Raw genomic sequence first — 10292 nt, 5'->3', positions numbered from 1 at the left:
TCCCATCATGCTGCACATCCTTCTTCTGCACTGGGAGATTTCTTTGTGCCTTTAATATTATCTCCTGTGGAGCTGCCTGCTTCTCTAAATTCCACTTTCCCCTTAGACCAATTTGCCCAAGGTCTCTCCTGTCGCATCTGTGTGTCCCCCTCCGCTCCTCTCCCCCTTCACTTTTCCAGCTCCTCCTGTCCTGTGAATTGGCATCTCTCTGGTCTGCCCATCCCTGGTACCTATATTCCTCTGCCCAGAATCACAGAATCATAAATCAGACCGTCCCATAGATCTAGATCTAGATCTAGAATCATAGATCCCAGGGCTGGATCCCTTCTCCTACCCCATGAAGAGGGGATCAGGACAGCAGCGCTGAGTCCTGCATGATCAGTGGAGGGGTGAGGAGCATTTCTCAAGGCATCTGTGGAGGCTCAGGCTCACAAGAGGCATCCCTGGGGTTGAAGCAGGGCAGCCCATGGGTGCGGCTAGGTTGAGCCTCTCTGGGAGGAGGAGGGGGTAGCAGAGCAGGGGGCCCTGGAAGGAAAAGAGAGTCTCTCTGAAGTAGCACACTGGAGGGTATAGAAGGCCTGAGAAGGAGGATAGTCCAGGGGCTGAGGGCAGCCAGGCTGCCTCACACACACGGGTGTCTCCAGTGCTGCCAGCCTCTGGGGCAACTCAGGGCTGTTTTGGGAATGGGTACTACCCTGAGTGGGTGAACTCCAGATAAATCATTTCTGCAGCTGAGCTTTGGGCTGAAAAGGCTGCAGGATGCCCAGGGATATCTTGGCACAAGAACCTTGGAAGAGCTGTCAGACAGCAACACTGTGCCTCAGTTTCCATTTTAAAGCAACATGGCCTAACACATTTCGTCATGTGTATCCCAGCTGTGCAGGGAATTTGTCTGCCCTGCCTTGCTGCAAGGCTGTGCAGGCAAACCCAGGCTTGTGCCTGACTTGCATGTGCCCTGGTCTTCAGTAGAGGCTGAGGTGCCACACCACCTGGGTTTAAGTTGTGTGTTTTTAGGAATTTCCCTCTCCTATCCCAGCAGAGTGCTTGGCTTGTATTTAAGGGCTGGAATGGCTGGAAAGATGCGGGAAAAGCAGTGATTCAGGGAAATCATGTGCCTCCCCAAGCCTTTGGCAGCAGCCAAGGCATTCTAGGCATGACGCAAGCTCATATTTCTGTGTGCTTTAAGCGCTGTGTCGAGGCAAGGCTGGAGCTGCTGGTGAAGGCAGAGAGTGACTTGAGTCATTTGGCTGGAAAAATGAGTCTTCACAGAGGAGCAGCAGATCTGTGGAAATGAGGCAGAGCACTGCCCCAAAGGAACAGCACCCTGGGTTCCCCTGGACACCACCCGATTTCCCTTTTCATAAAAGCAGAGATGTTTATGTTAGCCTCAAATGTTTTACACAACGCTGGACTCCTATGATTTCAGTGTTTATGAAATTCCCCTTTCACCTCCGATGGGATGAAGCTGAGTACCTCCACGTTGGCCATAACTGAGGGCTGGGGACAAACTTCTCTGCTGGCCAGATTCTCCTGGATCTCTGCCAGCATAGGCATGGCTGGCCAGAGCTAGCACTGGCAATGGCCTTGCTTTGGATGGGAAAGTGGACTGGAGGCCCCCAGAGCCCCCTCAGCAGTGCTGTCATCCTGTGAGCCCTGCGGCCAGGCCAAGCTTACAGCTTGTCTGAGGGCTTATGTGTAATGGATCATCACTTCTTACTCATCTGAGGAGAAACAGATGAAAGCTCTTCTGAACTTCATCTGAAGAGTTGTTTTCCCAAGCATGGTATGACAAGGAGTGGAGAGCTGGGTATGAAGAACACCCTTATCTTTCTGTAATTTTAAAACATTGACCTATTTTACTAAAAGAAAGCACAAATAAAGAGAGGGAAAACATAAGAGTAGAGGGGTTTGCGTCTCCTCAAAGTCAGGAGTCTGTTTTCTTCACCATGCACCAGAGGATGGGATGCAATGGGACAGCCAAAGTCCTTGCCAGGGACCAGATACGAGCAGGGTGGAACGATGGGAATTTCCTTCTGCTACTGGATGGTCCTTCCCAGTGTGAAGATTGTTGGCATAGAGGACCTATATGTTTGTATTGCGTCCTGGGAAGTGAGGCTTCCCAGGAGCCTGTGGCAAGGGTGGAATTTCCCACAAGGTCTTGCTTTCTCAAGGCATTGAACCAAGAAGTGATGCTTGCTCAGGATGTTTGTTCTTGTTGACATAACTGAAGCATAAACACATGTCCTAGCTGCACACAAGGACATGAGGCAGAGCTCCAGGCTCCCATGAAACCAGAACTCCACAGTGAAAATACTTGGGAGTTTTCAGTGAGCTAAAGTTGACTTGAATTTAGAAGCGCAGTTCCTCTCTTGTAAAAGCATCTTCTGTATTTTACATAGTATCAGTCTTGTTTCACTTTTCTGCTGGGTGACAAGAAGAAAGAGCACAGAAGATATTTTTGGGGAAGAACTATGAGAAGACCGATTTACCAATCTGACTTCTCAGACTGCTTTTGGGATTTGAAAAGAGTACAGCTGAGGTTTGCCAGAGTCTGAGGGTGACCTTTCATAGAGGCACTCACTGCTGCTTCTCCTTGAACCTCTGGGCACTACATCAACGTTATTAAAATAAACACCAAACTCAGATAGTATGGAACCAAATGACACAATCCACAAGCCTCAAACAGCTGGGGAGTCTGGGAGAGGGTACAGGATAGCTGCATGGGTCAAGCCAAGTATTCCTCCAGCCCAGCACCCTCTCCTCGACAGTGTCCATAACAGATGCTCAGGGAAAGCAGAAGGGATGGGAGAAGCATGATCCATCTCTGTATACTCTCCCAGATACCAACAATTTGCAACTTACACATTTCCTGAGCCAGAGCAGTGCCTGTATTTAAGACCCTTAAATGTTCTTTTCTTCCTGTTGCCTCCTGTCCATCCCTGACTGGCTGAGCTGCCTGCGTACAGCTTGGCTTTTAGCAGCCACAGCATCCTGCAGCAAGAGCTGCTGCAGCCTAATTACACCTTGCCTGAAAAAGCTTCACTTTTCTGGTTTTGGGTCATACACCTACTACCTTCATCTGGTACCTCTTGTGTAGGAAGAGACGGTTTTCCTCTTTTCAACCTCTTTAGTCCTCCATTATTCTGCAGACCTCCATCCTCAGCTGTCCCTTTTCCAACCTAGAAGCTCTGCCATATCTCTGCTAACCCCCTGCCTCTGTTTTGGACCTTCTGCTCCTCTGCTAGCATCCTGAAGATGGAGGGAGCCAAACTGCACAGTCCTTGAGCTGGGGCTGCCATGAGTATTTGTTATTATATAATTCTTGTTCCAAATATGTTCATTTTTTTCCTTCTTATTATTTCCTTACATTTTGTTTGAGATTTATTCTCTCTTCCTTGCATTAGGTCACATGTCCACAGAGCTATCTGCCCTGGGGTCCCATTTGGCTCCCCTGTTTTGTATGTAAAACAAGAATTTTGCATCCCTTTGCTTAGCTCTCTTCTGCCACCTTAACACCTGCTTAATCAGCATCTAAATGGTAGAATTACTACCATGAGTCCTTTGATATCACCTACAAAAGCTGTCACCTGCCTGTCCACCCCTGCCCAGGTTCCCACAGAGGTCCCAACACAATCCTGCATGGAAGGACAGCCTTCCAATATGAACATTTCTGCTTATTTCCCATCTCTGCTCTGTTACTTATCCCTGTGAGAACATCTCGCTCATCCTCTTGATCCCAGTTTCTCTCAGAGCTCTTGACAATGACTTGTAAAATGCCTTTTGGAACCCTCTGTAGGCTGCAGCAACCACATCTCCTCTGTGCCCCCTTGCTTACCCCCCCAAGAACACCAGTGGGTTTGCGAGGTGCCATTTCTCCCTGCCGAGCAGAGCTGTCTCCTCCCTGACACATCATTGTGAGAAAGAAAGGTGCCTGCCAGGTGCTCCACCTGAAGGGAGGAGGACAGGGTCTCTGGGAGTCTTCCATCTTCCATGTTATTTGGAAACATCCAAGGGCTGCCCTTGCCACAGGGTCCAAGCCTGCTACCACACAGACCCCATGTCGGAGGGAGCCTGTAGTGTCCTTCCTGGGCATGAGGCCACAGTACAGAAGGGACACAGCTGCTGTGTGCCTCTCCAAGGCTCACACAGCAGTTTTGCATCCTTCTCACTTGAACCTGCTGCAGAAAAGAGACAGATCTGCCAGGTTTCCTAAGGCTTTTACATGTGTCTGTCCAAGTGTATCACACATCCCTATTCTTCCTCCATCCCCACATTACCTTTAGGCTTTGTATCTCAGGGTGCAACATTGCCTCCTTGTTGTCCCCAAGGTTTTGCATTTTGTTTCATAAGAATCACAGAGAGGCAGATGGGGACATGCTGGTGAGGCTGCTGCCTTACAACAGAGACATCTCGGCTGCTGCTGAAGGGCCGCCTTTTTTCTGCTGATAACCCTGGAGGTTGTTCACGTGGCTTCAAGCAAAGTGTTTGAAGATAAAGCTGGAAGCACAGAGAGAGAGTCTCAGCTGTAGATTCTGTTGGGAGATTTTTTTTTTTCAAACTGGAAAATCAATATGTGAGGAACATGTTATAGCAGGTGGGAAAGGTGTCTGTGGAAGAGGCACACAGAGAGCAGCTAAGGAAACCACTCAGATGCTTTTCTGGGGTTACTTAATGGTAAACCCAGTCATTTTAGTTGCAATGGGGAAATGACCTGGTTGTGAGAGGGAGGGAGTGCACATGTTTGGGGATACCATTCAAGTGACAGCCATCCTCTCCTGGTTTCCCCCATGTGGGGCTGGCCTCTGATTGCCACAGGTTTACAGTAGTGCAGAGCTCATGTGTTCAGAGGAGGTCCTCTAGAGCAAGATTCAGACAATTTTGGATCCAAAAAAGTGATATTAATTGAAAGATTTCCAAGTGCCCCTGGAAAGAAAATTGTCCCAAAGCTGTAGATTTTCTTCAGGTGGGTTCTGGTGTCCTGGGCAGGTGTGGAGGTGGGAAGCTGCCCTAGGACATGGGGTGTAGTTTGAGTTATTCCCTCTGCATGTTGCCTGGCCTGGCTTGCCTGATGCCTTCGCCTTGGCCAGGGGCACAATGACTTTTCTCTGTCCTTACCTTTCTGTGAGGTAGCTAAAAACTTGCATGTTCCAGGCTACAGAAGATGATTTACAAAGGAAGTAAAACCTGAAAGGCTGTGACAACCAGCCCTAAGCTAAACTGACCCCTTGCTGGAATACACCAAAGTGCTCCAGGAAGAAAATTCTGTGCCAAGACATATTAACTGTCTGCAACTAAGCTTTTGAGGAAAAAGACAGTGTTTCAAGACCTAATGGTCTTCCACACCCTGGTCCTTTATCAGCACAGAGAGCTGGAGTGTGTTTCCTGGCCTGTGTGGCAAATTAATTCATGTTGATTGTACTGAAGGTTCAGGTTGTGTCCATCAGCATGGAGGTGTGGCAGTCATCCTAGCTTATGTGAACAGGCATAGTCAGGGAAACTGGAAAATTTGCTGTTAAATCCTGTGATAATTGTTCAGTGGCTTTGCTTGAAGTTCAGAAAATTTCAGATAAAGAAGAAGTGAAAAAAGTGAAATGGGTTGAGGCAACAAACAGAAACTCAGGGTTATACACTGAGCAGTCAGTGATGGTGACACAGGGAAAGTTCAGGGGAAGTAAACTGTTGTAGCAGATGGACTCATTGAGATAACAAGATGTTGCAAGACCTTTATGTGCTCCCTCAATCCGGTGTCCATAGTTCCTCATTTTTGCAAAAGTTCACGAAAAAAGCAAGCCAAAAAAATCCCAGAAACAACAAAACCAAACAAAGCAAACAACAACAAAAAAAACCAACCAACCAACCAAACAAACAAAAACAAAACAAACCAACCAACCAACCAAACAAACAAAAAACAAAAAAAACCCCAAACAAACAAAAAAAGCAAACTAAAACCAGCCATGAGTGGTGGCCAGGGAAGGAATGTGAGACATGAACATGCCTACAGTGATGCTCTCTGCTATGTCCAGCCCTCAGCAGCATGAGACAAAGGCACGTCCTGAACCATAGCTTGCACCTTCTTGCTGGTACCTTTTGAAACCCAGTGCCATCAGCATTGCGTAATAGATGTCAGAAGGGAAGATGGTGGGACACTCTTCTTCACTTCCAAACACACTGCCTTGCCCTGATTGAAAATCTAAGCTGGTCTGGTGGCCAAAGGGTATGCAGGGACCTTTGGGCCTGGGTTCATGTTTGTGTCCTGCTGCAAGCTCATGACATGTGTCGGAGGGCAGGTCACATCTGTCTTTCATCTGCTGGTCTGTAAAATACAGCATAGCTCTTTTCCCTGGTGCATAGAGAGAATAAATACTCACTCAGCACTGGGCTGTGATTCTGGGCACAAGAGGCCATCTAAATAGATAGCTGTTCCAAGGAGGAACAAGGCCAAATACCTCTTCCCCACTGAAAGAGCAGTATGATTTGAGTTAGTCAGAGCATAACGGGATTTCTGCAGGGTTATTGCTATGCATCTGCCCTGAAAAAAAAGTGTAATCCACTTCTTTAAGAGCTTTTTGGCTTGGCTCGGTTCCATTTACATCGTGAACTGAAGCATGTTCCAATGGAGCAGGCAAGTGCATTGACCTGGAGATACAAAGCAGAGAACGTGCTGTAAAAGGCTTTTAAGCCCAGTCCTGTCCAGTTTATCTATGTGCTTAAATCTATGCAGAAACACATGACTCAAAATCACTGGTGTGATTAAAGCTAAGTATAGGTGTGACAATATGGACTCGCTATTCTATTAAATCATCTTACAGGTTTTTGACAGAACTACACAGGCTGTTTGGGTTTGATTTCTCCCAGCCATTGTTAACTTAATGAGACTTGAGATTGCTCAAATTTCTCTTGCCAATGCTTTCCTGTAATGAGGGACAAATTAAAACAAACAAACTCAAAGTGAAGCAAACATAGTTCAACTGCTTGGAGGAAAGCCAATAAAAATAACGCCTGATGTCCACGTTTCCTAGTGTGGGATGACTTTGCGAATGCACATTGTAGCTGTGTCAGCTGGACTGGGGCACAGTGAAGTCTGTGCATGCAGCTCTGTGGGGCTGCTGGAGATGCCTGACAGCTCCACTTACATTTAAAAAGCTGATTAGGCACTGAGCCAGCCTCACACAGGATAGCCTCTTCCCCAAAGAGCTAAAGGCTACAGCACGTGTTGGACAGGAAAGAAAAGTGAGAGAGCAAAGGGCAGAGGAGACACGAGACCCAGGACTCACAGGACATGTGCATTCCTGGGCTGATAAATCACCATTTGTCTTGCTTTTATGCAGGGTAAACACAATGCCCACGATGCCATGGTGGAGACCTCAGGGAGGCTGACGACAGCACTTGCCCAGCTGCTAGTCTGGTGGATGCTCAGCTGCTGTGGGCTCTCTCCATACATCTGTGCTCTGTTTGCCTGTCTCTCTAGGTAGCTCTTCACAGGAGCAGTTTTTAGCTACAGGTGCATTTGCTACCTGGGCTAAGGCCAGAGTTTTCCCCCTCTTCACAGCTGAGCACCCATGTCACAGACTTCAGTAGTTCACACACTTCTGTTGAGTTATCTGTCCCCTCCATGTAGTAAGTGAAAAAGACCAATCTTCTCTGGAAAGAGCTACCAGGTACCCTCTGAGACTGACACCATGAGTTCCTGCCAGCTGGCTTCAGGAGGCAGCTTGGTGTTCACTTCTTGCAGCAATCCCTTGATCTTTGGCCCAGACCTTGGCAGGATGCACTCTGAGCTTCCCACGGCCAGCCCCCCATGCTGCACAGACACAGCTCACCCCTGGGTTTCCTTTCTCTCCCAGCTTTGGTGGACTGTTGCCAGAGACGAGCAAGATAACAGCATCTGTCAGAGTTGGGTGAGGGTGGAGGTGGCTGATCACCACTTCATCAGCTGGTGCTGCACATGCCTGATGGCCAGGCATCAGAGGTGCTGGACCAGGGTCAATGTCCACTGGGAACAGCTTCCGTGGGGACCCAGCAGACACAGTTCAGCACATTTCTGGCTTGGTGTAAGTCAGGGGTACTTCTGTCCCGTAGCTCCAGTGTTATGCAATGCATGTGAACACTCTCTTATTCTGTGTCATCTCCCCCTCAAATTCAGCTGGATGAAGGACAGGCAACAATGGGAGAGCAGACCCATGCTGAACAGCACACTCTTCTGCCATAAAGAAAATGCCTTCATCTGGGCAGGTGGCAGCTAAAATTTGGGCTAGGAAAGAAAATGCCTTCATCTGGCCAAGCAGCTCAAGAAGGGCCTCCGTTTTCTGCATGCTGTGGCTGAAGGCAGGGTTGAGTTTAGGTCTAGATGCTGTTTGTGGGACTGTTTGCTTACAGACTGATGAAAGCGTATCTGCAGGGCAGATATCTGCAGGTTCCAGTGTCTGAGGGCAGGGTACTCCCTCCTCGAGGTTATTGCTGCTGTTGAGCTAAATTTTGGCTCAGCACAGATTGCTGCCTCAAACTTCAGCCCTGAAAGCATTTTGGCCTCAGAGTGGCTTCTGTGTGCAGCACAGCTGTGGCCGATGGCCCCAAAGCTTTCCAGGTGGACAAAGAAATCCTGGCTGGAAAAGGAAACCTGTGCCTCAGGTTGTGGAAATACCACACCATTTCCTGGCATGCTTGGTACTACATGGTGGGAGGGAAATAATTTGTTCTCCACATGTTTTTACCGCAAGAAGTGGAACTGCATTAAACACATGGAAACATAAGAGAATGTTCAGATGGTCTTAACCTAAACTGTGTATCAGCTATCGCTGATGGTGCTCATGTTACCTTTGGCAACAGTTGCCAAGCCTACAGATCAATGGAAAATGAGTATTTTCTTCTAGCTAATTGCATCACTGCCAAATATAGACCCACGCATCCCAAGCTAGTCATTGCCTGACCTTGAAGGCTCTGTCTCTCTGGCTTTCAGTCGCAGCTGTGACGTTCCTCCTGTGCCTCTGTGTCCAGGCACTTGTCCTCAGCTCATGCTGCATACTGGAGAGCCCCCAGGAGATGCCTTTGCTGCCCTCACATGTCAGGCCCATGGCTAGGAGTATTTGGGGAAGCTAGGGCATGGTGTTATGGTGCTTCAGCCCCTGATTGTGGTTTTGCCGTGTCTTTGTAGGAGGAATGCCAATGGGATAACCTATTGCTACCCAGTCACCTCACACTGCAGTCACCCAAGCCATTAAAAAAGAAGCACAAGCACAGGCAGGTGTTCATAACTTTTTCTTCCACCTGAGAACACCATTGCACATGCTCATGAGAGATGCAGATGAAGACATAAAAGATGTGCTCGCATGAATGCTACAGCAAAGCTCCCTGCCTCCTCCTGCTCCTGGGCTCTGGCTTGTGCCTGTCAGGAGCCTCTGGCAGAGAGAGTATTTAAAGAGCTTTGCTCAGAGACCAGCTCTGGGTCCCCTTTTCTGGTGCTGATCCTAGGTTGCCCCCTCCCCCCTTCCATAGCACAACCATCCTCCTGTGACATTTTTCCAGGATATCCAAGCAGATATCACCTTCCTTTTGGGAAGTCTTCCTGTTCCCTCCTTATCTAGGAGGTAGACAACCATCTGACTATAGCAATGGTCATTTCCCATCCTTAGAAACATAAAAGCAGGGATTTCCATCCTGCAAGGGCTGTTCAACAGGCAGCTCTTTGCTGTCAGGAGAGGTGACACTACCCTGGCCCCTGGGTGACTTCTCAGCCTATCTTAAAGAGAAACACCTTCTCCACTAGACCTCACTGGCTGCTCTAATGACAATCAGGTGAAACATCTAAACAGGACAACCATGTAGCTTGTCACTGCCTCCTGAGATCAGTCACATGGGTTTCTGAGGGCTGATGCCCACCCTCGTCCTTTTGGTCATATCCTACATATACTTCTCTTTATCTACCAAAACCTTCAGTATTCAGAGAATTCAGAACTTGAGGACTCCAAATTTGTCAGTCCTGACTACTGGAAGCAGAGGTAAGATTTTAAGTTTGTAACATGTCTTCTGGTTATGAAATTATTTTGTATATTAGGTGAGAATTACGTGACCAAAACAGTGAGGTTCTTGACAGCTCACAAACCTGGAAAAGACAGAAAAATCCTCTGCGCATTGTCTGTATTTTTTTTCATTGTACATCAAAGCTTCTACAACAGGCTAAACGTGCATGGCCTGAATTTTCCAATGATTTTGTTGAAGAGAAAGTTACCAGAAGGAATAATGACCAAAACCAATACTGTGACTCATCTAGGCACCTCATCTAGGCACGCGCTGTG

Source organism: Merops nubicus, unplaced genomic scaffold (genome assembly GCF_000691845.1).
Source record: "Merops nubicus isolate BGI_N331 unplaced genomic scaffold, ASM69184v1 scaffold12483, whole genome shotgun sequence".
Classification (NCBI taxonomy): domain Eukaryota; kingdom Metazoa; phylum Chordata; class Aves; order Coraciiformes; family Meropidae; genus Merops; species Merops nubicus.
The sequence above is the reverse complement of the archived record's forward strand: the minus strand, read 5'-3'. Positions refer to the sequence as shown.